This window comes from Somniosus microcephalus, chromosome 24 (genome assembly GCF_052327205.1).
Source record: "Somniosus microcephalus isolate GS21.2 chromosome 24, FLI_Smic_1.0, whole genome shotgun sequence".
Lineage (NCBI taxonomy): Eukaryota > Metazoa > Chordata > Chondrichthyes > Squaliformes > Somniosidae > Somniosus > Somniosus microcephalus.
The window spans coordinates 44,080,744-44,108,145 of NC_141010.1; the positions used below are offsets into that span (position 1 = coordinate 44,080,744).

Here is a 27,402-nt window from a genome sequence, read left to right on the forward strand (position 1 = left end):
GGGTGTACCGTAGAAAATATGAAAATTAGGGAATTATGGCTTCCAAAGTTACAATAGACTAGATGCAAGGGACAGGTTTTAGATCCTGGCATTATATGTTGTTATGGCAGCAGAGAGAGGGCTGCTGTTTGTGGAGTTGCCACTGTGGGATACATTGCACGGGCCAGGCAGGCAGAGTAAATATATTTTTTTAAATGTGGCGGATCCCTCTATTCTGAGGATCTAGCATTGTAGAGACTCACGGTTTTGAAGGCACCGTCCAAAGTTTGTCCCTCCGCCCGCTTTAGGTATTAATTATCATGTGAATTATTGGGGGAAAGAATACCAAGGATGATTGTGGCAATATTGGATTGGAGTGACTGAATCATCACTATTCCCATTGCACAATCAGCGACTTGGGAAAGGTGTGTTAATAAAATAAAGATGATATGGGGGTAAAGTTTCCGCTTTGGGCGCAATCGGCAAAATGGACGCCTGTTTTGAAAAGTGTTGAAAAGAGGGTGTTCCTGGGAGCTCATGTTGGCATTGCTCCCTAGGGCCTGAAGTGCAGCTTAACAGGGCCTTCAGTGAGGGTGTGTAGGAAAGGGGGTGACTGAAACTGAAAGCAATGGGAATAAAGAGCAAAATGTGGGAAATGAACTGGCTGAAGGAGCAAGAGCAAAGGGTATGTGTTAAGGGACTGATGGCAGTGGGTTTGGTGCTGGGGCCCCTACTGTTCCTTATATACATTAATGACCTGGATGTAGAAACTCAATACAGACTTGAAGATTGTACTAAATAAGCAGGCGAGGGGGCAGTTGAGTCTGAGGAAGAGACCAGGGACGAAAGAGAATGGCAGATGAAATCTGCAGAACAATGGAAGATGAAATTCAGTACAGACAAGTACTGCACGTTGGAGAAAAAATTGGATGTCACAAGTACACTGCGAATCATGTAGAGACAGCAAAAGGCGAATGGATCTGGTGATGATAGGAGATTTGACACGTAACAGCAATAAAAGCAAACAGATGCTTAGTAATATTTTGAGGTTGGTTGAATATCAGTCAGAAGATGCCATGCTAAAACTGGACAGACTGCGCCTTGAATACTTTGTTCAATTTTGGTCTCCCACTCATCAGGGAACCATTCAAACCATGGAGGCAGTGCAGAGAAGAGTCACAAGGTTGATCCCTAGCATTAACGGATTGAGTTATGAGGAAAGGCGGGAGGAAGTAAGGCTCTTTAGTTCTGAGGAAGCAAGTAAAAGGAAGCCTTATAGAAGTATTGAAGATATTGAACAATGTAGATACGATTAATCTGGAGAACTACTTCAAGGCACACCAGGATACAAGAACCAGGGGCATAGGTTAAAGGTCCATTAGGACAGATGTCAAAAAGAACTTATTCTTGCAAAGAGTGAACAACACTAGGAATGGCCTCCAGGTAGGTTAAGGTGGAGGCAAGAAACTTAGATTAATTCAAGATACAGTTAAATGACGTGATGGGGGTGCTAATGTAGGCCAAATGTCTTCCCCCCACTTTTCTTTAGGGTGCTCCAAAGAGCCTGCTGTCAGGAAATTCTCTGTCATCTCCGGCCCTTCCTCCGGCCATTCATTATAAGTCAAATCTTGCCAAAGTTTTCTGAGATTAATGACTACAGCTTCTTACCTAGAATATCAAAAAATCAAATCCTTTTTGGCCGCAAATTTTACTCAGCGAGCGATGGTTTCCAGGTGGACATTGAATGTTTTTGGATTTCATAGAATTATAGAATCATACAGCCCAGAAAGAGGCCATGCTGCTCGTCATGCTGTGCCGGCTTATTGAAAGAGCTGTTTAATTAGTCCCACTCCCCTGCTCTTTCCCCATAGCCCTGTAAATTTTTCCACTTCAAGTATTTATCCAATTCCCCTTTGAAAGTTACTATGAATCTGCTTCCACCACCCTTGCAGGCAGTGCATTTCAGATCACAACAACTCGCTGTGTAAAAAAAAAAATTCTCCTCATCGCCCCTCTGTTTCTTTTGCCAATTATCTTAAATCTGGTTACCGACCCTCCTGCCAGTGGAAACAGTTTCTCCCTATTTACTCTATCAAAACCCTTTATAATTTGGAACACCTCTATTAAAGCTCCCCTTAACCTTCTCTGCTCTAAGAACAACCCCAGATTTCCATGACAGTTGTTGACACTTTTCCTGTTTTTTTCCTCGCCGAAACGACTGACGTAAAACCGTCAGTGCTGACACAATCTGGGCAGGAACAAATAAGGAGAAAATAGTTGTGCTTAATACTAAAATTGGAGCGTGTTTCTGCCTAGGGCTGCAGGCATCTCCTTCAAGTCCTGGGCAGTGGGAATGGATCATGTGTAGGCAGGCTAGTTGTTTACCAGTGCCACCTGGAACTGATAAAAGCACGGAGCTGGTTTTGCTCTGAATTCCACGTCTGATGAGGTTTGACACGACAAACATTTGTGTTTCACACCTTTATCAGATTTAATCTGAGAGACGATCTCAACGCAAACAGCCTGTTTTAAAAAAAGCAGTGGCGGTGCGTCTGTTCGATAAAAGCACGTAACTTCCGACTGCAACTCTGACTATTGTGGGGGAGGATTGTGATGACCCGACACCTGTCTCTGTTTCATAAAGGTGGTCAGCTTTTTTGAGATGAGTTATCACAGCAGAGGACACGATGATTTTACTCTCCTCATTCACCGACCTCATCTCACTGATGGGGTACGGCCCAGTAGACCCCACCAGCCCGAAGACCCTTTCCCGTAATGCCGAGCGTCAGAGTGCCTGGGTGGAGAGAGTGACGTAAACAGTGAAGCCTGCATTTTCTGCTTACCGTTACTTTAAACACTGGCAGTAACCTATTTAGTTTAACCCATGAGCGAAATGAATGGCAGCAGGCTATTTGACCAAGGGGGCGTCACCGCCAAAAGTAATTTCTTGGCTCATATGTAATTTGTTCATTTTAAATAGATGAACCTTAAATGAGCTCGCTAAAGGTTTGACCCCTAATGTCGGCACCAGCAATTTCCAGGCTATTTTGCTTTTTTTTACTTAGCTTCAGTGTGAACAAATGCTTCTGAAAATGTATTTACACCCAAACTCATTAATGAACGGCACCACTGTACAGTGACTGTGGGTGACAGGCTCTCATAGCTCTGTGGGCCCCTCCAACCCATACTCTTGCAGGTACAGTCTCCTTTCATAGAAACATAGAAGATAGGAGCAGGCGTAGGCCATTCGGCCCCTCGAGCCTGTTCCGCCATTCAATGAGATCATGGCTGATCATCCAAACTCAGTACCCTGTCCCTGCCTTCTCCCCATATCCCTTGATCCCTTTAGCCTTAAGAAATATATCTAACTCCTTCTTGAATATATTTAATGAATTGGCCTCAACTGTCTTCTGTGGTAGAGAATTCCATAGGTTCACCACTCTCTGGGTGAAGAAATTCCTCCTCATCTCTGTCCTAATTGGCTTACCCCTTACTTTTAGACTGTGACCCCTGGTTCTGGACTCCCCCTGCCATCAGGAACATCCTTCCTGCATCTAGTCTGTCTAGTCCTGTTAGAATTTTATAAGTTTCAATGAGATCCCTTCTCATTCTTCTAAACTCCAGCGAATATAAGCCCAATCGACCCAATCTCTCCTCATACGTCATTCCTGCTTTCCTCACTGTCTAGAATTTTAGGCACACGTCGCCAAACAATCAGAGATTTGATATGAGCCCGGGCAGCAGGAAGGAGGGGGATATCCAGGCTGAGTCCGATAGTACATGCTATCTGCTCATGCTCATTGTTTGTACATGTACTTTACAATAACGTGAGTGTGCAACATGAAGAGAATTCATCTCCTTGATGACATGGCCAAGATAGATAACATGTTTTACAGGGATTTCTGGTTGTGACTTTGCCAGTTGTGTATTGATATACTTCCATCTGTTTTTATTAAAAATAGAACTAAATTGGAGCTATGCCTTTTGCATCCCTTGTGGGTTTCTGTGATGAACTGACAGCTCAAAGTAGGTGCAGTGATACTGTTTCGAGAACAAACTGCAGGCAACTGAATGAAAAATGTCAACATTTTTCCAGCTCCTATTTGCCGTGCCTGAGCACCTTCTTTGGACGATTGGCTCCCGGTCCCCGAACACCTCCATTTTAAAATTCTCGTTCTCGTGTTCAGATCCCTTCATGGCCTCGCCTCTCCCTACCTCTGTAAACTGCTCCAGCCCTACAACCCTCCGAAACCTCTGCGTTCCTCCAACTCTGGACCTTTGTCCATCCACGCCTTCCTTTGGACTACCATTGGCGGCCGTGCCTTCAAGTCGTCTAGGCCTTAAGCTCTGGAATTCCCTCCCTGAACCGCTCCACCTCACTCTCCTTAAAATCCATCTCTTTCGAGCAGAGAAGGTTGAGAGGAGATTTGATAGATGCGTTCAAAATCATGAGGGGTCTTGACAGAGTAGATAGAGAGAAACTGTTCCCATTGGCGGAAGGGTGGAGAACCAGAGGACACAGATTTAAGGTGATTGGCAAAAGAACCAAAGGTGACATGAGGAAAAACTTTTTTACGCAGTGAGTGGTTAGGATCTGGAATGCACTGCCTGAAAGGGTGGTGGAGGCAGACTCAATCGTAGCTTCCAAAAGGGAATTGGATAAGTACCTGAAGGAAAAAAATTTGCAGGGCTACAGGGAAAGGACGGGGGAGTGGGACTCGCTGAGGTGCTCTTGCAGAGAGCCGGCATGGGCTCGACGAGCCGAATGGCCTCCTTCTGTGCTGTAACCATTCTATGATTCTTTGACCAAGCTTTAGGGCACCTGTCCTAATGTCTCCTTCTTTGGCTCGGTGTCATTTGTTTTGTCTGATTTCACTCCTGTGAAGCACCTTGGGACATTTTCCCACATTAAAGGCGCTTTATAAATACAGGTTGTTGTTGAATTGCAAACATTAGAAGATTGTTGTCTTCACCTTCCGATTAAGAAAAATGGTAGTGGGAGTGGAGCACGAAGGCGGGAAGCCACCAGACATGGCGGCCAGCTCTCCCTTTTACGAGCTGACCACAGGCAGAGCTCGTTTTTTTTTCTAATTTTCCTGTCTGCTTCCGCTCCTGGAGGTGCTTGATTCCATCGGGCTACAGCTCCATGGGTGATGGGAAGCCTCCATCACCTTCCCCAACTCACCGTGTGACCAATGTTCCCTCTCATTTTTTTTGTGCGCGTTCCCTTTGGCTGCGCGTCCTATAAAGCTCTGGTTAGGCCACAACTGGAGTATTATGTCCAGTTCTGGTCACCACACTTTAGGAAGGATGTGAAGGCCCTTGAGAGGGTGCAGAGGAGATTTACCAGAATTGTTCTGGGGATGGGGAATCTTAGCTACAAGGAGAGGTTGGAGAAGCTGGATTTGTTTTCATTAGAGCAAAGGAGGTTGAGGGGTGATTTGATCGAGGTGTACAAGATTATGGCGGGTTTGGATAGGCTAGACGGGGAAAGGCTGTTTCCACTAGTTGATGGTACGAGGACTAAGGGACACAGATTTAAGGTTTTGGGCAAGAGATACAGGGGGGATGTGAGGAAAAACTTTTTTACGTTGCGATTGGTGAGGACCTGGAACTCGCTGCCGACGGAAGGGGTGGAAGCGGAGACACTCAGGGCTGGATTTTGTCAATGGGGACGTGATGGAGGCGGGACTCCCACTTTTTGGGTTGTAGTCCTGCCTCCATCGACTTGTGGACAACCCATCCTATTTTCCCTTGATTGACCTTGTTAAGCCCGCCTAGCGGGCTCAGCAGGCCAATTAAGGGACACCTGGTTACTGGTGATGTTAGTGATTGACATTTCATCTATCAAAAGCTTTTGACAGATGAAAAATCAGCGTTTGATAGCTCTGTGAAGCTGTCAAACACTGACAATCTGTCTTCTAACTTGAGTCCTTCTACTCAGACTCAGTTAGAGATCTCTCCAGACCAGAAAGCAGAATGCTGCAACTTTTGACAGTTCAGCGGCCATTCTGCTTTCTGTGCTGGTGAACTGAGGGACTCCCGAGAACTGAAGGAAGGAAGCCTGCAGGAGAAAGTAAAGGTAAGTAAAACTTCTTAAAACACTTTACACTTACCTCACACACTTACCTCTGCACACATGCACCCATCACTCACCTGCACAACGGACATCTCGACCCCTCCAACTCCTTCAGACCGACGGTCCGCCTCGCTAACTTGGCGTGGTTCGGAGCCGTCAGGAAGCCCACACTTCAGGGCTAAAAATAGGGATTAGGCAAAAAACTGCCTGTTAACTACATGTTAACAGGCAGTTAATTGGCACTAATCCCCTTCCCGCCTCGGGGAGGCGGCTCCCAACACAGGTCGGATAACCGCCTCCTGGGACATTGGCACGGAGATGGGTTGGGGACGGGATGGGTTCCTGCCCCCCGATTCTGCAATTTTCCCACCACTCCCGCCTCCAAGGGGCTTGGAAATTCGAGCCCTCAATGTTTTCAAGGGGAGACGGGATAGGCACTTGAGGGAAATAAACTTGCAGGGCTGCAAAGATAGAGCAGGGGAATGGGACTGGCTGGATTGCTCCACAGGGAGCTGGCATGGACTCGATGGGCTGAATGGCCTCCTTCTGTGCCATTATGACTCTATGACTATTCAAATTTTCGACAGGTGCAGTTACTTACGTGTGTAAACGCCGGTGAGCGGCCTGCGCGGGACCTCCAGACCACTCCGCAGCACACGACCGCACAGCTTAGCGGGAACGTTGCGTGTGGCCTGTCAAATAATAACCCGCTGATCCCAGCAGGGTGCCAGGCTCGGAGGAGCCGTCTGTCCGAGGGTGGCACTATGATGGCACCGATTTCCTCACCCACGCTCCGGTCGAACGCAGCTCCCCACTGGGAGTGTGGGATCGATGAACCTGTGCTCGAGCGCCAAGGGTTGTTCGATCATGATGGGCATCACAGCCGTTCTTTTAAAGTTAAAACAGGCTTGACAGCTGCGATTGTGTCATTACACCCTGCTCTAAATTGTAAAACGACTCTCTTTGACAATAGAAAGTGTTGAAAATATGCAGTCTGCCAGTATCTTAAAGTGCCTTGGGCAAGAAATTATTTTTGGATTTTGGTTACTGTTGTTATGCAGGCAAACACAGCAGCCACCCTGCACTGTTGATATGCCACAAACAGTATAAGTTTTGGGGATCGGACATGTTAAGCTCCCTTTTCCCATTTGTAAAAGTGACCTCTACCTGTCTCTTTTCCGCTGCTCAGGACGATTTTAAACACGAGGCCAATATGGCGGCAAGTCAAGCGGTGTGTCTGCTGCTCCCACCCGAACCATTGAACAGGAGGCCCGAGGCTGAAGGTGGCGTGGGCCTCGTTATAATATGGTTAGCAAACTGCCCAATGCTCAATGATTGCGAGCAAACTGGGGGTCGGGGGCAGGGGGGTGGGGGGGGGGAGGGCGATGAAAATCCGGTGCCACCATGAGTGTGTCAAGCTGCAAATCGGAACTAAAGTGGGGGGAGGCACACTAGGGTTGGGGCCTATCCAGTGGCTGGCAGCAGGTCGCAGGATTTTAGTGGGATCCGGTTTGCATACAATAGCAGCCTCCTGCCTGTTTCAGGCGATGGTGGTGGACGCCCATCGACAGGCCCATCTGTAAATGTCATCAGGTGGGCCTTGGCAATCTGCATTTTATCTGTAACTTAAACAAATCAGTAGAAGACCAAACCCTCACAGTCACTTCTATTTTGTCCCTGGGTTATCCCCATTGCTTCAACAAATTAACCCTCCGTATAGACTACATACAGGTGCCCAGTTTAACATATATAGCGGTTGAATACATAACTTATCACTTTGCATGTATCCCTGATGTACTGCAACTTTGAGTACTGAAAGGCACTCGAGGTGCTCAACATTTACGCTGTTGCACACAGGGCCATCGGTAGCCAAAGGGCAGCATCCATCGGGTAAGTCCTGAGGGCGGAGGGGGGGAAACAGCAGTAGCCCACAGTAGTGCCATGGAGCCGGCAGTAGCACTCCTGGTCCTCCTGATTCCACATGACGTTAAATGAAAAGTAAAGGTACGTTTCGGTGGTGGCCTCCAGCTCCTCCTTTAAGGGCCGCTGATCAGGCTGCATGTCGACCAAGTAATCCCTGCTCCGCTCAGCACTGCCCAATTTACAGAAGGGATCCTTAAGTAGGCGTTAGGCCCCTTATTCACATAAGTAAGGGGCCTCACGCTTTTCTTTGGCTATCTGGACGTCCCATTATCTGAGTAATTTGAGACATGAGGTGTGGTGAAGTGTAGCATGCTCGGGTGGGACAGGTGACTTTGGACCCATGGTTTCCAAAGCTCTCCATCACTGGGGTTTTCCTGGCCTCATGTCTGTTGTAGACTCATTGATAGAGATTGATTGCCCTGATTAGGCAACAACGCCATTATTGTTGTATCATGTGACTACCAGGATGGCAGAAGGCAAACTAGAGGGGGCTTGGTCTGTTTCTCGTCTCGCAATTCCAACATTCCTAACATTAAAGGAATAAAAACACTGCTAAACCTTGTGACCTTTGGTGACCTGAGATCATGAGGCAACAGTACTGCTTTCGGGTAATTAATTAACACATCCAGTGACTGATTGCCGGTAAACAAAGAATGTAAGATCACATGCCGGGTTCAATGATATGTGTGTGGAACAAGCAGGAGCGTGACACAAAGACAAATACAGGGAGACAAGTAGTGGGACGATTGGCGAGACATAAGAAATATCTGACCTGATGATTCAGGAGCAAAACAGTAAGACTCCTGCCGTGCAGGTCCCATTTTATTATATCACTTGCTAAAAAATTTAGGGGGAAAATTCGGTTGCTTTGCGCCTCCCGTTAGCCCCCTAAGAGGGCGCTAACAGGGCGCAAAGCAACTAGCGCCCGGGCGCGGCGCCACCAACACCTTGCGTGAAATTCAGCGGGAGGTTAGCGGCAGAGGTAACCGTTAGCGCCCTGCGGCGTTGTGCCGCCGGTGATGATGTCATCGGCGTGCGCAGCGCTCCATTCGTGCCCCAGCCGCAATCTTCGGTAGCGCCCCCTGACTTACCGCCGGACGCTATGTCCGACAGGGTCGGGGAGCCTACCTGCGGCCGGGGCGGCGTTAATTAAAGGCGAGGTGTCGGGCGGCCATTTTTGTTGCTGGCTGCCAGCCAGCATCTGCCCCCGTTGCCGTCCCCGGCCTCCTCTGCAGCCCCCCCCGCGGAGTGCCGGCTGCGCTCCGTGAGACCGGCACTTCTCTTGAGTGCCGGGCTCTTTTGCCGGCACTCCGATCCCTGGTGGCCCAGCTGGGCCCCGGGTCGCGCTGCGCAAGGCCCCTCCCCTTTAAGAAGGGGAGGAAGGCCTGCAGTACCGCGGTGCGACCTGCCGCAGCGCTACTGGCAGTGCCCCACTTCCCTCTTGGGGTGCTGCCATTCAATTTTGGCCGCGGGGGAGCTAATTTTTTCGGGGTGCTAAAAGTAGTGCCCTGGCGAAGTTAGCGCCCCAAAGGGGGCGCGACTCAATTTTCCCCCCATAATCTTTTTGTGGCAATTTTCTCTCCTCCTGAAGGTGCTGAGTCATGCTGGGGCACATTACCTCAGCCAAGTGGCCATTCTTCAAGCGTGAGCCTCGACCAGTCAATGTTGGCAGGCAATTCGACCGTGCGGAGCATCACACATGACCCCCCGATTCGGTCCTCACCCAATGTCAGGACAAGTCCACTTACCAGCAGCAATCACTGGACGGCAACCAGGAGAAGAAGCCCTGGCTTTTTACTTCCCCTCCCGTGCCCAGGGGCATTGAGGCTCATTTTTGGCACCCCTACTGTCACCCGAAATCAGCACAGAGCGGGAATCGGGCAAGTCAAGATAAGGATACACCTTTAAGCAAACTAATATGCTTGGGTCATGACAAGGATGGTGATCTGAAAAATACTACATTTCTCAGCCACACGTGATATAAAATGATATGTCCAGATAGCCAGTACAAAAGCTATGACGAATAATGTAAGGACTATTGATATATTTATATTACAGTGTTTACACTGACAGAAATACTGTAAAATAAACAAGGCAGAACCAGGCACAGTAGCACATAGATCCATCTCAAGAGCTTCTTCCTTCCCAATATGACCAAGGCCTGAAGTGCCTGAATTTTCTACTGATTTCTATTCTGCTAAGTTTTTAAAGATTCATCCTTGTGATGTGGGCGTCACTGGCAAGGCCGACATTTATTGCCCATCCCTAGTTGCCCTCGAGAAGGTGGCGGTGAGCCGCCTTCTGGAACTGCTGCAGTCTGTGTGGTGAAGGTGCTCCCACAGCGCTGGTAGGTACCGAGTGACATTTATCCTATTATTTCAGATGCCCTTTTTGTCCCAGCTGCCTCTCATTTACACTGAAGCAATCCCACATGCTTGGTCGGCTGTGTGGGAGTTGCTATTATGAATCTCTTCGGTCGAAAACAAGCTTGTGTTTCACGATAACGAGAGATCCTGTTCAGCCCCTGAGGACTCCCAGGCATGCGTTTAGGCAAACCAGCAATGTGGCCTCAGGCACAGTTAAAGCTACAGTTTGAATCCAGTCGTTCATGACTAACTGTTCAAAAAAGGGCTTTATTGCTAATAATTTGCTATGGCCTGTGCCTGGTCCCTCTGCGTCCTCCAACCCTCACAGACAGGGCAGCATCTGAATGCAGGATTGCTGAGAATGTGGGCCCTTTGCTGAGGGAGATTTCCATCTCAAGTATAGAAGATTAAGGGGTAATCTAATGGAGGTGTTTAAACGAGTTGATCAGGTAGATAGAAAGAAACTATTTCCTCTGATGGGGGAGTCCAGAACAAGGGGCATAACTTCAAAATTAGAGCCAGGCTGTTCAGGAGTGAAATTAGGAAGCACTTCTTCACACAAAGGGTAGTGGAAATCTGGAACTCGCTCCCCCCAAAAAGCTGTCGAGGCTGGGGGGTCAATTGAAAATTTCAAAACTGAGATTGATAGATTTTTGTTAGGCAAGGGTATTAAGGGGTACGGAACCAAAGTGAGTAGATGGAGTTAAGATGCAGATCAGCCATAATGTAATTGAATGGCGGAACAGGCTTGAGGGGCTGAATGGCCTACTCCTGTTCCGATGTTCTACAATAATATAGCCTTGCCAATAAGGATGGTGCTATTACAGCTGGGTAATTGTTTTTTATTGAGCCTCAAGATTAATCATCACTAGTTCTTGAATGTTTTAGAATTTTCTTCATAGTGTTGCCTCTATGAATTCACGGGCAAGGATTGAATGCATTACAGTGGAATCACGTCATAGTGATTTATTCAGCTCGTGTATCAGTATACGTGACTGATCAACATAGAAAGAGGCAACTATAACTGCCCACAGTCCCCAGTGTGATGTGTGAGGGACTGCACTGCACTGCAGGTAATACTTATACTTTTTTCAAAGCTTAAACATTTCAAGGGTTCTCAAAATGTTGGAAGCATTTAATCTTTCATCTTGTCCTATTCATTGCTCTTAGCCAAGCTCTCAGTGGCACTTTAAAGTCATTTAATGTATTCAACAGCAGGAGCAATCTCCGCATCGTAATAAAAACCTCCACAATTAGACTGGGAGAAAATAAAAGTTCACATCAGACAGCTGAAGGGCATCCTCCAAAAAACTCCTTTTAGGACAACAAAGATATTTAAAAAGCTGCATTTTAGCACTTGATTTGTATTTATATAATTATTTGGGGCCAATCACTAAATAAACTCCCCTGTAAATACAACTCTCAGAAGCCATCAGCTCATCTGAAAGCATTTTACATGCATACTCCATGTGCAGTGAGGAAGGTAATTTTTGATTAATTGAACACAGGACTACATGTAAGCTAAAAAGCAGAAACAGCATACTATAGACAGAGCTAAGCGATCCCACAATCAATGGATCAGATCAAAGCTCTGCAGTCCTGCCACATCTAGTCGTGAACGGTGGTGGACCATTAAACAACTAATGGGAGGGGGAGGCTCCATGAACATCCCCATCCTCAATGACGGTGGAGCCCAGCACGAGTGCAAAAGACAAGGCTGAAGCGTTTGCAACCATTTTCAGCCAGAAGTACCGAGTGGATGATCCATATCGGCCTCCTCCTGAGGTCCCCACCATCACAGAAGCCAGTCTTCAGCCAATTCGATTCACTCCACGTGATATCAAGAAACGGCTGAGCGCACTGGATACAGCAAAGGCTGTGGGCCCCGACAACATCCCGGCTGTCGTGCTGAAGACTTGTGCTCCAGAACTAGCCAAACTGTTCCACTACAGCTATAACACTGGCATCTATCCGACAATGTGGAAAACTGCCCAGATATGTCCTGTCAACAAAAAGCAGGACAAATCCAATCCGGTCAATTACTGCCCCATGAGTCTACTCTCAATCATCAGCAAAGTGATGGAAGGTGTCGTTGACTGTGCTATCAAGCAGCATTTAATCACCAATATCCTGCTCACTGATACCCAGTTTGGGTTCTGCCAGGACCTGATTACAGCCTTGGTCCAAACATGGACAAAAGAGCTGAATTCCAGAGGTGAGGTGAGAGTGACTGCCCTTGACATCAAGGCAGCATTTGACCGAGTGTGGCATCAAGGTGCCCTAGTAAAACTGAAGTCAATGGGAATCAGGGGGAAAACGCTCCACTGGCTGGAGTCATACCTAGCACAAAGGAAGATGGTTGTGGTCGTTGGAGGTCAATCATCTCAGCCCCAGGACATCACTGCAGGAGTTCCTCAGAGCAGTGTCCTAGGCCCAACCATCTTCAGCTGCTTCATCAAATGACCTTCCCTCCATTCTAAGGTCAGAAGTGGGAATGTTCGCTGATGACTGCACAGTGTTCAGTGCCATTCGCAACTCCTCAGATAATGAAGCAGTCCATGCCCGCATGCAGCAAGACCTGGATGACATTCAGGCCTGGACTGATAAGTGGCAGATAACATTTGCGCCACACAAGTGCCAGGCAATGATTATCTCCAACAAGAGAGCTTCTAACCACCGCCACTTGACATTCAACGGCATTACCATCGCCGAATCCCCCACCATCAATATCCTGGGAGTCACCATTGACCAGAAACTTAACTGGACCAGCCACATAAATACTGTGACAACAAGAGCAGGCCAGAGGCTGGATATTCTGTGGCGAGTGTCTCACCTCCTGACTCCCCAAAGCCTTTCCACCATCTACAAGGCACAAGTCAGGAGTGTGATGGAATACTCTCCACTTGCCTGGATGAGTGCAGCTCCAACAACACTCAAGAAGCTCGACACCATCCAGGGCAAAGCAGCCCGCTTAATTGACACCCCATCCGCTACCTTAAACATTCACTCCCTCCACCACCAGCACACAGTGGCTGCAGTGTGTACCATCTACAAGATGCACTGCAGCAACTCGCCAAGGCTTCTTCGGCAGTACCTCCCAAACCTGTGACCTCTACCACCTCGAAGGACAAAGGTAGCAGGCGCATGGGAACACCACCACCTCCAAGTTCCCCTCCAAGTCACACACCATCCTGACTTGGAAATATATCGCCGTTCTTTCATCATTGCTGGGTCAAAATCCTGGAACTCCCTTCCTAACAGCACTGTGGGAGTACCTGCACCACACGGACTGCAGCGGTTCAAGAAGGCAGCTCACCAGCACCTTCTCGAGGGCAACTAGGGATGGGCAATAAATGCTGGCCTTGCCAGCAACGCCCACATCCCATAAATGAACAAAAAAAAAGAATGCTTCCAGCATCCGGCAGTCCTACCTCCAACCAGTCTGATTGGTTGATACTAAGAAATTCCAATCCCAGTTAAAAAACAAAAGTTACATTTTCTTGTAAAATTCTGACATGGGCTTAAACACGATCAGATTAAAAAGCGAACAGTTGACAAGGGAGTGCCAATCTTCTCAGTTTATGTTCAGCCTTTTGTTTAAGCAGTTAAATTTGTCTGGCTTCCTGAAAACCTAAATTTGTTCAAAGTTCTCCTCTTCCTCTCCCTCCTCTTCCTAGTTGCCATGATGTGGAGATGCCGGTGTTGGACTTGGGTGGACAAATGTGAGAAGTCACACAACACCAGGTTATAGTCCAACAGCTTTATTTGAAATCACAAGCTTTCGGAGCGCTGCTCCTTCATCAGGTGAAGTGAAGAGATGCATATAGACACAGCATATATAGTCACAGAACACTGCCAGATGATTACAGGTAATCTTTCTAACTGCCCTTTATCACACCTCGGCAGAGAGATAATCACAGCAATCAAAGGTGTGAATGGTGTCCAAACAGGTCAGTCAGGAAAACATTACATCAAAGAACAATGAGGTGGGGTCACAAGGAGTTAAATGTTGCAGATGCTGGGGTCTGTATGAAAAACAAAGAACAAGCAAAATACAATATAATAAAAATTAAATGTTTTTGCTGGAAATCACAGCAGGTCTGGCCGCATCTATGTAGAGAGAACAAGTCAACGACGACTCGAGTCTGGATGACTCTATGTCAGGTGGGGTTACATGTAGCATGACATGAACCCAAGATCCCGGTTGAGGCCGTCCTCATGAGTGCGGAACTTGGCTATCAGTTTCTGCTCGACGATTTTGCGTTGTCATGTGTCTTGAAGGCCGCCTTGGAGAATGCTTACCCGAAGATCGGAGGCTGAATGTCCTTGACTGCTGAAGTGTTCCCCGGCTGGGAGGGAACACTCCTGCCTAGCGATTGTTGTGCGGTGTCCGTTCATCCGTTGTCACAGTGCCTGCATGGTCTCGCCGAAGTACCATGCTCCAGGGCATCCTTTCCTGCTACGTATGAGGTAGACAACGTTGGCCGAGTCACATGAGTATGTACCATGTACCTGGTGGGTGGTGTCCTCGCGTGTGACGATGGTATCTGTGTTGATGATCTGGCATGTCTTGCAGAGGTTGCCATGGCAGGGTTGTGTGGCGTCGTGGTCGCTGTTCTCCTGAAAGCTGGGTAATTTACTGCGAACGATGGTCTGTTTGAGGTTAGGCAGCTGTTTGAAGGCAAGTAGTGGAGGCGTGGGGATGGCCTTAGCGAGGTGTTCATCATCATCAATGACATGTTGAAGGCTGCGAAGAACATGGCGTAGTTTCTCCGCTCCGGGGAAGTACTGGACGACGAAGGGTACTCTGTTGGTTGTGTCCCGTGTTTGTCTTCTGAGGATGTCTATGCGATTTTTCGCTGTGGCCCATCGGAACTGTCGATCGACGAGTCGAGCATCATACCCCTTTCTTGCGAGGGCATCTTTCAGCGTCTGTAGGTGTCCATCGCGTTCCTCCTCGTCTGAGCAGATCCTGTGTATTCGCAGGGCTTGTCCATAGGGGATGGCTTCTTTAACGTGGTTAGGGTGGAAGCTGGAGAAGTGTAGCATCGTGAGGTTGTCCGTGGGCTTGCGGTAGAGTGAAGTGCTGAGGTGTCCGTCGTTGATGGAGATTCGTTTGTTCATTCTTGGACGCACGAATCTCCATCAAAGATGGACACCTCAGCACTTCACTCTACCGCAAGCCCACGGACAACCTCACGATGCTCCACTTCTCCAGCTTCCACCCTAGCCATGTTAAAGAAGCCATCCCCTATGGACAAGCCCTGTGAATACACAGGATCTGCTCAGACAAGGAGGAACGCAATGGACACCTACAGACGCTGAAAGACGCCCTCGCAAGAACGGGATATGACGCTCGACTCGTCGATCGACAGTTCTGATGGGCCACAGCGAAAAATCGCATAGACATCCTCAGAAGACAAATACGGGACACAACCAACAGAGTACCCTTCATCGTCCAGTACTTCCCTGGAGCAGAGAAACTATGCCATGTTCTTCACAGCCTTCAACATGTCATCGATGACGACGAGCACCTCGCTAAGGCCATCCCCATGCCTCCACTACTCACCTTCAAACAGCCGCCTAACCTCAAACAGACCATCGTTCGCAGCAAATTACCCAGCTTTCAGGAGAACAGCGACCACGACACCACACAACCCTGCCATGGCAACCTCTGCAAGACATGCCAGATCATCAACACAGATACCATCATCACACGCGAGGACACCACCCACCAGGTACATGGTACATACTCATGTGACTCGGCCAACATTGTTTACCTCATACGTTGCAGAAAAGGATGCCCCGGAGCATGGTACATCGGCAAGACCATGCAGACACTGCAACAATGGATGAACGGACACCGCACAACAATCGCCAGGCAGGAGTGTTCCCTCCCAGTCGGGGAACACTTCAGCAGTCAAGGAGATTCAACCTCCAATCTTCGGGTAAACATTCTCCAAGGCGGCCTTCGAGACACACGACAATGCAAAATCGTCGAGCAGAAACTGATAGCCAAGTTCCGCACTCATGAGAACGGCCTCAACCGGGATCTTGGGTTCATGTCACGCTACATGTAACCCCACCTGACATAGAGTCATCCAGACTCAAGTCATCGTTGGCTTGTTCTCTCTACGCAGATGCAGCCAGACCTGCTGTGATTTCCAGCAAAAACATTAATTTTTTTATATTGTATTTTGCTTGTTCTTTGTTTTTCATACAGACCCCAGCATCTGCAACATTTGACCCCTTGTGACCCCACCTCATTGTTCTTTGATGTAATGTTTTCCTGACTGACCTGTTTGGACACCATTCACACCTTTGATTGCTGTGATTATCTCTCTGCCGAGGTGTGATAAAGGGCAGTTAGAAAGATTACCTGTAATCATCTGGCAGTGTTCTGTGACTATATATGCTGTGTCTATATGCATCTCTTCACTTCACCTGACGAAGGAGCAGCGCTCCGAAAGCTTGTGATTTCAAATAAAGCTGTTGGACTACAACCTGGTGTTGTGTGACTTCTCACACTCTTCCTAGTTTGCCTAGAAACTGCGTTTTTATGCATTTTTTTCTTCATAGTCTGTAACCAACATCAAACGGGCAGTTTTCCTGCTCTCAGCTGTCGGTGAAAAATTAAAGCACCTGGCCCCCAGTTTTCCAGCAGGGATCCACTTTTTTTGTAGGCCGGGTCTTGTGAACTGCTCCTGAATCCATTGGCTCGATTTCTTCCCACTGAACCAGCAGCGCAGCTGGTATCTCGGCAGGGTCAAACCAGAATGCTCGGAGTGAGGCAGAAGGATTGGCCTTCTGAGTACGTGCTGCCGTGGGGCATCTCGCTGGTTTGAGAAATGGCAGGTGCACTGCCTTATCCGGGCAGGGTGCCTGAACTCCTGATATGTGGGATCGGTGGGCAAGCTTCCCTGCCCACAGAACATAAAAAGAAAGGAAAGACAGACTTGAATTTATATAGCGCCTTTTACAACCTTAGGAAGTCCCAAAGCACTTTACAGCCAATGAAATACTTTTGAAGTGGAGTCACTGTTGTATTGTAGAAAAGGCGACAGTCAATTTGTGCACAGCAAGGTCCCACAGACAGCGATGTGATAATGACCAGATAATCCGATGTTGGTTTAAGGATAAATATTGGCCAGGACACAAAGGAGAACTTCCATTGCTCTTCTTTGAATAATGCCATGGGATCTTTTACGGCCACCTGAAAGGGCAGACGGGACTCAGTTTAACCTTTCATTCGAAAGACGGCACCTCGGAAAGCGCAACATTCCCTCAGCACTGCACTGGAGTGTCAATCTGGATTTTGTGCTCAAGCCTCCGGAGTGGGACTTGAACCCACAACCTTCTGACTCAGAGGAATGTGAGCAACGGCTGACACATACTCAAGGAATCCGCTCTAGAGACCAATAATAGCATCATTATGCTGTAGCAAACAAATATCTTGGCAACTAATGGGGAGTGGCACTGAGCGAGAAAACAAATGATGGAGAGCAATGCCAGGAGGTTGGTACAGCACCAGATTCTGAAACCAGAGTGTATTATATCTGAAAACACAACTGCCCTTATCTTAACTTGCACCAAGTTCCGTTCACCCATCATCCCTGTGCCCGCTGGCCTACATTGGCTCCTGGTTCGGCAACTCCTAAATTTTAAAATTCTCACTATTGTTCTCAAAACACTCCATGACCTTGCCCCTCCCTATCTCTGTAAACTTCTCCAGCCCTACAACCCTCTGAGATCTCTGCACGCCTCCAATTCTGGCCTCTTGTGTGTCACTGATTTTAATCAGCCATTGGCGGCCGTACTTTCAGCTGCCTGGGCTCTAAGCTCTGGAATTCCCTCCGTGAACCTCTTCGCCTCTCTCTCCTCCTTTGAGATGCTCCTTAAAACCTACCTCTTTGACCAAGCTTTTGGTCATCTGTCCTAATATCTCCTTATCGGTATCAAATTTTGATGGGTAACGCTCTTGAGAAGCGCCTTGGGACATTTTGCTTCATTAAAGGTGCCGTATAAATGCAAGTTGTTGTTGTTGCAAGGCTGACGTGCCTTATGTCAAAGGGAATTTCCTATGACCAGAAGTACCATTCCATACTACTGGGGTAGAGACACATTGGCAAAGCGCAGGAGCTGTAAACTGACTGATTAGCTGTGCTCCTCCACCTCTCAGCATGATTCCATAGCTCACCTCTTGATCTCTGGGCCTCCCCAGGCACCTTACGTACAATTTCATTACAGCCTGTTATTCCCAGGTCACTGGCCTCGGCTAATTATGTCGAATAAAAGCACCACGCAGTAATGGTATACCTTACTCAATCCCTACCCTGTCGTGCTACAGATACGTTCTTAGCAACGTTATTTATTCATTTATCATGTTTTCTTTAAGAAGAGTTCAAAAACGAAGTAGCAGGACAACAACCAGGCATTGTGTTTGTTCATGTCCCACTGGTTACAGCAGCTGTTAGCAATTAAGAAACAATTCTAAGCATTGGAATTTGACAGATTGGTGCCTGAAGGAATTCCAATCTCTCCAGACAGGTGTCAAAAGGAGTAGAGACAGAAAACTAGTTTTAAACGTGTTAAGGTATTTTTATGTTGCCCAGCTGTAGTGAGAGCGACCTCTGCGCATCATTCGCTCCCTTTTACTTTTAAGTCGGGTATCGGTCACGCTGGGCTCTGCTGTGGAACGTGAGGATCAATTGCCGCACCAGGGGAAATGCAAGGGACCATCTCCCGCGATGGCTTTCCTGGAAACAGCTCCTTTAATATGAAGGCACATTGGGGTTGCCAACACTCCAGGATTGACCTGGAGCCTCCAGGAATGGAAGATTAATTTCCTGAACAATGCTGAGAGAAGTCGTCGGGTTATTTAAAAAGTGGTGCGGGATTTTAAATTTTCTTTGAACACTTTTATTTATTCATTATAAAGATATTGTAGACGGGGGGAAAAAAATGATGCTTGAATGGGCGAGATGTTTGGAGGTTGGAGGTCATTTGATGGAACCTCCAGGAATATATCCAATCAGAGTTGGTAACACTATGGCACATTCATAGCCTCATGGGTCTATGGTGCCTTTAGCTCCCTGAGCATGCAGGCATTCATACTATGAAGTGCTGTCCAGAGAGAGAGAGACCCACCTGCCTCCCATCAGCCGTGCTCCTATATAATAGGAATAAATAGGACTTTTTCGGGTTGACAGGCTGTAACTAGCAGGGTACCGCAAGGATCAGTGCTTGGGCCTCAGCTATTTACAATCTATATAAATGACTTAGATGAAGGGACTGAGTGTAACGTATCCAAGTTTGCTGATGATACAAAGTTAGGTGGGAAAGTAAGCTGTGAGGAGGATGCAAAGAGGCTGCAGAGAGATATAGACAGGTTGACTAAGTGGGCAAGAACATGGCAAATGGAATACAATGTGGGGAAGTGTGAAGTTATCCACTTTGGTAGGAAAAACAAAAAAGCAGAATATTTTTAGAATGGCGAGACTGGGAAATGTTTGCACTCAGAGGGACCTGGGTGTCCTTGTACATTAACCACAGAAAGTTAACATGCAGGTACAGCAAGCAATTAAGAAAGCAAATGGTATGTTAACTTTTGTTGCAAAGGGATTAGAGTATAAGAGTAAAGAAGTCTTACTACAATTATACAGGGCATTGGTGAGGCAACACCTGGAGTACTGTGTACAGTTCTGGTCTCCTTACCTAAGGAAAGACATACTTGCCTTAGAGGGAGTGCAACGAAGGTTTACTAGACTGGTTCCTGGGATGAGGGTATTGACCTATGAGGAGAGATTGAGTAGACTAGGCCTATATTTCCTAGAGTTTAGAAGAATGAGAGGTGATCTAATTGAAACATATAAAATTCTTAAGGGGCTGACAGAGTTAATGCTGGGAAAATGTTTGCCCTGGTTGGGAAATCTAGAACACGGGGTTAATAGTCTCAGAATAAGGGGATGGCCGTTTAGGACTGAGATGAGGAGAAATTTCTTCACTCAGAGGGTGGTGAATCTTTGGAATTCTCTACCCCAGAGGGCTGTGGAGGCTCAGTCATTGAGTATATTCAAGACAGAGGCCGATAAATTTTTGGGAATGAAGGCAAATGGTATGCTGGCCTTCATTACAAGAGGATTTGAGTACAGGAGTAAAGAAGTCTTACTCCAATTATATAGGGCCTTGGTGAGACCACACCTGGAGTACTGTGTACAATTTTGGTCTCCTTACCTAAGGAAGGATATACTTGCCATAGAGGGAGTGCAACGAAGGTTCACGAGATTGATTCCTGGGATGGCGGGACTGTCGTATGAGAAGAGATTGAGTAAACTAGGCCTGTATTCTCTTGAATTCAGAAGAATGAGAGGCGATCTCATTGAAGCATACAAAATTATTACAGGGCTTGATAGGGTGGATGCTGGGAGAATGTTTCCCTTGGCTGGGGAGTCTAGAACCAGGGGCCACAACCTCAGGATAAAGGGTAGGCCATTCAGGACTGAGATGAGAAGAAATTTCTTCACACAGAGGGTGGTGAATCTTTGGAATTCTCTACCCAGAGGGCTGTGGAGGCTCAGTCATTGGGTATATTCAAAACAGAAGTCGATAGATTTCTGACTAGTAAAGGCATCAAGGGATATGGCGATAGGGCCGGTGAATGGAGTTGAGGCAGAAGATCAGCCATGATCTCATTGAATGGCGGAGCAGGCTCGAAGGGCTGAATGGTCTACTCCAGCTCCTATTTCTTATGTTCTTATGATGGGAAAATGTCTTCAGGGTTAGGCTCATATTTGGATGAGGTCTACAGGACCAGCTGGTTTGTCATTTGAATTAAAAACTGGCTTTCATGGTCCACAAATGGGAGGGGAATGAATGAGCTACAACCTCTCCAAGGTTCCAGTCACTGGTTCATGGTTGATGTCACTTTGCTAGGAATTAGGAGCAGCAATCTAGGTGCGACTATTGGCTTGAGCACCCGCACCCACACCCCCCTCCCTCACTCCCCACCCCCCCCCACCCCGGCTAGTAAGGCATGAGATCAACCAAGGTCCCTGCTCCTCATTACTGTCTGGTGACTTCTACTGGAAAATGCACTGGACATCATATGCGGACAGCTTCAGGCGTGGCGTCAGACTGCCCTTCACAGTCAAGACTCCTGTCAGGCTCTCTGCCTAAGCTCACAAATGAAGAATGGCCACTGGGATAAGGTGCCAGAGGGTGCCCGTGGAACCAGGTCCCGGAAAGGCAAAGCACCTTCAGGAGAGAGGGAGAGGAGAAAGGGGATAAAAAGGAATCACAATGGAAAAACATCATCATCAAAATGTTATACTGTCCTGGACAAACAGCATCCCTTGCCAGAGCCTGAAGCGGACTGCAAGTTGCGGAGACTGCCTGGATATGACCCTGTGAGGGGAAGGAAGGCGAAGCACTATGTGTGGTTACTCAGCATCCTGCAGGTGCCACCTCTATGACAGGAGGTTTGAAATGATAGAGTTCAACAATTTCAGATCGTAACCTCGGCCCCTATCACATATATATACATTTTTAATTATTTTTTTATCCACACTTTTGTTTGGCCTTTTTTCTTCCCTCCCACACGGCGGCTGTCCTTCATTCTGCCAGCGCAATTCACACCGCATCTAGAACCATCCTTTGCTCCTTAACCTGTCCCATTACCACCTCCTCTCGCCTTGAATATCTCTTAATGTCTCTCAATGTCTCTCAATCTCGCCTGCTTTCTAGCCTATCACTGACCTTCCCTTTTGTTCTTTCATCCCCTCCCCCTTCTCCCAGCCCCTAACTTGCTTCACAATCTATTCCTTTTCCTGTTTTTTTCCAGTTCTGACGAAGGGTCTTCGACCTGAAACGTTAACTCTGTTTCTCTCTCCACGGATGTTGCCTGGCTTGCTGAGTTTTCCAGCATTTTCTGTTGTTACTTTGAAAAGATTCCTATTTGTTTTGTTGTGAAGCAGGTTGGAGGTGGTAGTATTTGATTTAGAAGATATATAATGAGTTGATTAAACAACGCCTTTAACATATATTGAGAAAATGCTCTGCTGTTTGAGAGAGTGATCTCTCACCTCCTTCATGATAGGCCAGGACTTGCCTAGCATACACCTCCAGATGCTGTGGCAAGTGAATGAATCCCATGTTTACATTCTCAATCAGCAGAAAACTCATCCGGCAAACAGAAAACAACAGGGCATTGCAGGGGAATGACACCTAAGCTTTCATGTTTTAATTATACAAGGAGATAGAGACAATAAAAAATGAAAGTGACAATCCTTGAATTTATATTGCACCTTATTGTGTCAAAACATCTGAAAGTGATTCACATTGTGAAGTACGTTTTTTGGAGAGTAGCGGCTGTTAGATATGCAAATGTAACAGCCACTTTATATAAGTTTACAGTGCAGAAGGAGGCCATTCGGCCAATCGTGTCTGTGCTAGAGCAATCCAAGACTAACCCCGCCACCCCATTCTCTCTCCCCATAACCCTGTATCTGTTTCCAATATTTACCCTTAAAAGATGCAATGGTCTCTGCCACAACCATTCCTTGTGGCAAAGCATTCCATGCGCCAACAGTCCTCTGTGTAAAGAAATTTTGCCTAACCTCTCTCCTCATTCTCTTAACTTGATGACCCCTCATCACTAAATCCCCAACCAGATGAAATAGTCAGTCTTTCCCTGTTCACTCTAGACACAAATGGAACCATTAGTAGTTCCTAGTCCCAGACACATGAGGTATTACAATAAGAACAACAACTTGCATTTATATAGCACCTTTAACGTAGTAAAACATCCCGAGGTGCTTCACAGGAGATATTGGGGCAGGTGACCAAAAGCTTGGTCAAAGAGGTAGGTTTTAAGGAACATCTTAAAGGGGGAGAGAGAGGTGGAGAATTTTAGCGATGGAATTCCAGAGCTTAGGGCCTAGGCAGCTGAAGACGCAGCCACCAATGGTGGAGCAATTAGAATTGGGAATGCACGAGGCCAGAATTGGAGGAGCGCAGATACCTCGGAGGGTTGTAGAGCTGGAGGAGGTTACAGAGCTAGGGAGGGGATTGTGTCAATAGTTCCTAGTCCCAGGCACGTGGGGAACTGTCAGCCACTCCAACACCCAGACACAACTGCAACTTCCGCACTGGGAGCCTAGGTGATGTGGTGCCTCACCTGACGACCCACCTCCTAAATTTAACATATCATCTGAGGGATTAAACCTCCGACAATGCCATGCTCACTCAGTACGGCACTGAGTGTCAAGCTCTGTAATGTAAGAACATTTTATGAGAACATTTTTCCCCAATTAAAAATAAAACTTCCTTAACATGTCCGGGGGTCACATTATCACAAGTTCCTGCAGCTCTATTTTAACCAAGTTATGTAAAGAATGTCTGACAAAATATTAATTAATAGTGATGCTGCCAGTAACTGTCCTTTCTGAAGTATTAATCCAGCTAAACATTAAAGGTCTTCTCAGGTCAGGAGGATGTCACTCGAGCAGTTACAGTGACATCATAAAAACAGATACCACCCTCGCACAGCGGGGGGTGGGGCAACACAAATAGTTATTCCAAGGAAATGTTCTCGGCACATGTGCTAACTGTAAGCACCTTTTACAGAGTTCCCAGGATACACAAATTAGATGGAAATGAAGATTTTCATTCCAGAATACCAATCCCACTGTCCCCCATTCCAAGCATCTAACTGCCCTTTGCCATTATGTCACTGGCGACCCTTCAACCCTATTTCACGCTTGTAACTTTCCTCAGGTGAAGCACAGCACCGACCTCTTGACCTGTGACCCCCACCTTTTAGAATAACTATTTATCATCCTCTACCTGTGGGCCTTGGGCTATATCCAGTCTACAAAGCCCAGGGATTCAGTTCTATTCTCTAGTACAACAGCCAAATACTGCGGATGCTGGAAATCTGTAATAACAACAGAAAGTGCTGGAAACACTCAACAGATCAGACAGCATCGAGGAGAGAGAAACAGGGTCAATGTTTCGGGTCGAACCCTGATGAACATTATTTATGGGCCACGGGCCTCCCTGGTAAACACCGAAGCATCACACCATGAAGACAAGAGCTTGGAACCTAACTGCAGTGTGGCACCCCACCCCTCATCCCCCACCCTCACCCCCTCACTCCCCCCACCCCCCCCACCCCCACCACCACCCTCTCCCCCCACCCCCCCTCAACCCCCCACCACCCTCTCCCCCCACCCCCCCTCAACCCCCCACCCTCACCCCCCACCCTCACCCCCACCCTCACCCCCACTACCACCCTCACCCCCCACCCTCACCCCCCCACCCTTACCCCCACCACCACGACCCTCACCCCCCCACCCTCACCCCCACCACCACCACCCTCACCCCCCCACCCTCACCCCCACCACCACCACCCTCACCCCCCACCCTCACCCCCACCACCACCACCCTCACCCCCACCACAACCACCCTCACCCCCCCACCCTCCCCCCACCACCACCCTCACCCCCCACCCTCACCCCCACCACCACCCTCACCACCCCACCCTCACCCCCCTCACCCCCTCAACCTCATCCCCACATCCTCACCCTCACCCCCACCTCCTCACCTCCCCTCCCCTCACCCCCTCACCCCCCGCCCCGGCACAAGCACAAGTTTGACAGAATGGGGCTCACAAAACCCGAGCTGGTTAACCGTGGCATTTCGATAAAGATGGATGGTTACACCAAAAATGAAAGAACAAACTTGTATTTATATAGCGCATTTTGCGACTTCGGGATGTCACAAAGCGTTTTACAGACAGTACAATACTTATGACGTGGAGTCACAGTTGAAATAGAGGAAATACGGCAGCCAATTTGCGCACAGCAAGCTCCCACAAACAGCAATTAGATAATGACCAAATAATCTGTTTTAATGATGTTGGTTGAGGGATAAATATTGGCCCAGGACACTGGGGAGAACTCCCCTGCTCATCTTCGAATAGTGCCATGGAATGTTTTACATCCACTTGTGAGAGCAGACGGGGCCTCGGTTTAACATCTCACCTGAAAGGCGGCACCTCTGACAGTGCAGCACTCCACAGGAGTGTCAGCCTAGCTTTACATGCTCAAGTCACTGGAGTGGGACCTGAACCCAAACTGTTGTGTATGTAATATGTATGCTACTTTAACCCTATGGCCAGGGCAGCACTACTTTGTAGGGCGTAGTGATACCGTAGTACCACTCCTGGCCATAGGGGTATAAATAGTACTGCGGGTACTGATCTCCCCTCAGTTCCCGCCTGTGGGTATGAAGTAAAGACCTAAGTTAAACCCTTCCAAGCTGTCTCTTCCTTTTTGTATCAAGTATATGCGCATACTTTACACAAACCTCCTTGACTCAGAGGCGAGTGTGCTACCCACTGAGCCACAGCTGACACTTGAATTCCAGACTTGGCACACTCTTATCAGGAACTCTTCCAAAAGGTTGCCAAGCTTTTCAAATGTTGCCAAGCATTTTCGTTAAAAAATGAACCACAATAGTGATATATGACACAGAAAAACAACAACGTTGGTTCTATTAAGGTTTAGCTGTTCTTTCCTAATTACTGTTATGTTACACATTTGCAAAGGATCGCATATCGTCTCCCAATCTGTAAGCAAAACCACACTTGAGGCTCACTTTTGAAGTGATTGTTTCTTTAGCTGTCACGGTGCACATTTGTTGTAACGAGTTTCTCACAATCTCCTCCTGCACACAACTGCTAATAACTGAATCACTTACAGATGCACCACTGGCGGCTCATTCTACGCGGGGCCGCTGCAGACCTGGCAACATTTCTCCCAGCTCAGTGTGTCTCCCACCTCAAAGCCTCTGGGTCTTGACCGGCCACCCTTACCTGCTCTCCAGGGCTGACTGACCATGTAAGGACTGAGCGGTACTTGACACCAGAGAATCCCGGTCAGAAATAGCCTTGGTAGCTCAGCATTAAGTCAAGGTCAGCTGATTTAAAGCTCTCTGCACAGCTGGTCGACTTCACTGCTGCCCCTCCTCCACTACGGTTCCCTGTGTATAGTATGCACATAGAATGACATAGAATGTACAGCACAGGAACAGGTCAATCAGCCCAACTGGTCCATGCCGGTGTTTATGCTCCACACGAGCCTCCTCCCACCCCTCTTCATCGAACCCCGTCAACATAGCCTTCTATTCCTTCCTCCCTCATGTACTTAACTAGCTTCCTCTTGAATACATTGACGCTATTCACCTCAACTACTCCCTATGGTAGCGAGTGCCACACTTCGCCTCAGAGAGAACACTGCTGCCCACATCCGATCCTCTACTAAAATCCCATTCACTTTTCACGTCTCCCCTCACTGGCTTGCCAACGCGCAGCACATTGATTCCTAGATCCCCATCTTTGATTATAAATCCTTCCAAAGTGTTGTATCATCTCACCTCTGTAACTTCCCCCAGTTACTTTTACCTGGACAATCCCAATTTTGAGCCTCGAGTCCCGTGTCCCGATCGAACCTTGTACGGAGGCTCATTTGTCCCGACTTTCAGTTGTGGTTTTTCAGACAAAATAGTTTTGGCGACACACTGGGGCTAATTTTGACTTTAGTGACCATGTAAAATGGCCGATATCGAATCAGCCGCCAGTTATACATCTGTCCTGATTTTAATTTCCATTGATATCAATGGGAGCGATGTGTAACGGGTGGTGGATTCGACATCGCCTGTTTTACACTATCGCACAAAGTCAAAATTACCCCCAGTGTGCGGTAGCTTTGGCAATTTCTCCAAGACTGAACATGGCGCAGAAAATCTACCCAGTCATCGACATTCCTGCTGTTAGAGGCTAACGTCAATTCATCTGTCAGTGTCACCCACTCTTTCACTGCTAATGGAATGCTCCGTGGCAACTTTTTGGTGGCAATAGAACATTGTGGAAGTGCGGAATAACCGTGTTTGCCTTTAATTCTTGTAAGTAAACCATTTCCGGTAACTCTTCTACCCTTACTAACATTAATACTAATACTTATACTGCTACTGTTTGTATTAATACTAACATTTATA

At 47.6% G+C, this 27,402-nt stretch overlaps 1 protein-coding gene across 10 annotated transcripts in view; it reads right to left on the minus strand.

The window, feature by feature from the left end:
- LOC147101456 (supervillin-like) overlaps positions 1 to 26,245 on the minus strand; it is a 221,357-nt gene extending 195,112 nt beyond the window's left edge. For 8 of the 10 annotated variants that reach the window (XM_085966587.1, XM_085966588.1, XM_085966585.1 and 5 more), the window contains exon 1: positions 26,107 to 26,244. The gene's annotated coding sequence lies outside the window, so the exon portion shown is untranslated. Of the gene's footprint in view, positions 1 to 26,004; positions 26,022 to 26,106 lie in introns of those variants that run through there. The other 2 variants (XM_085966581.1, XM_085966580.1) reach the window with 2 other exon arrangements.
- Between the last annotated feature and the right edge of the window lie 1,157 nt (positions 26,246 to 27,402).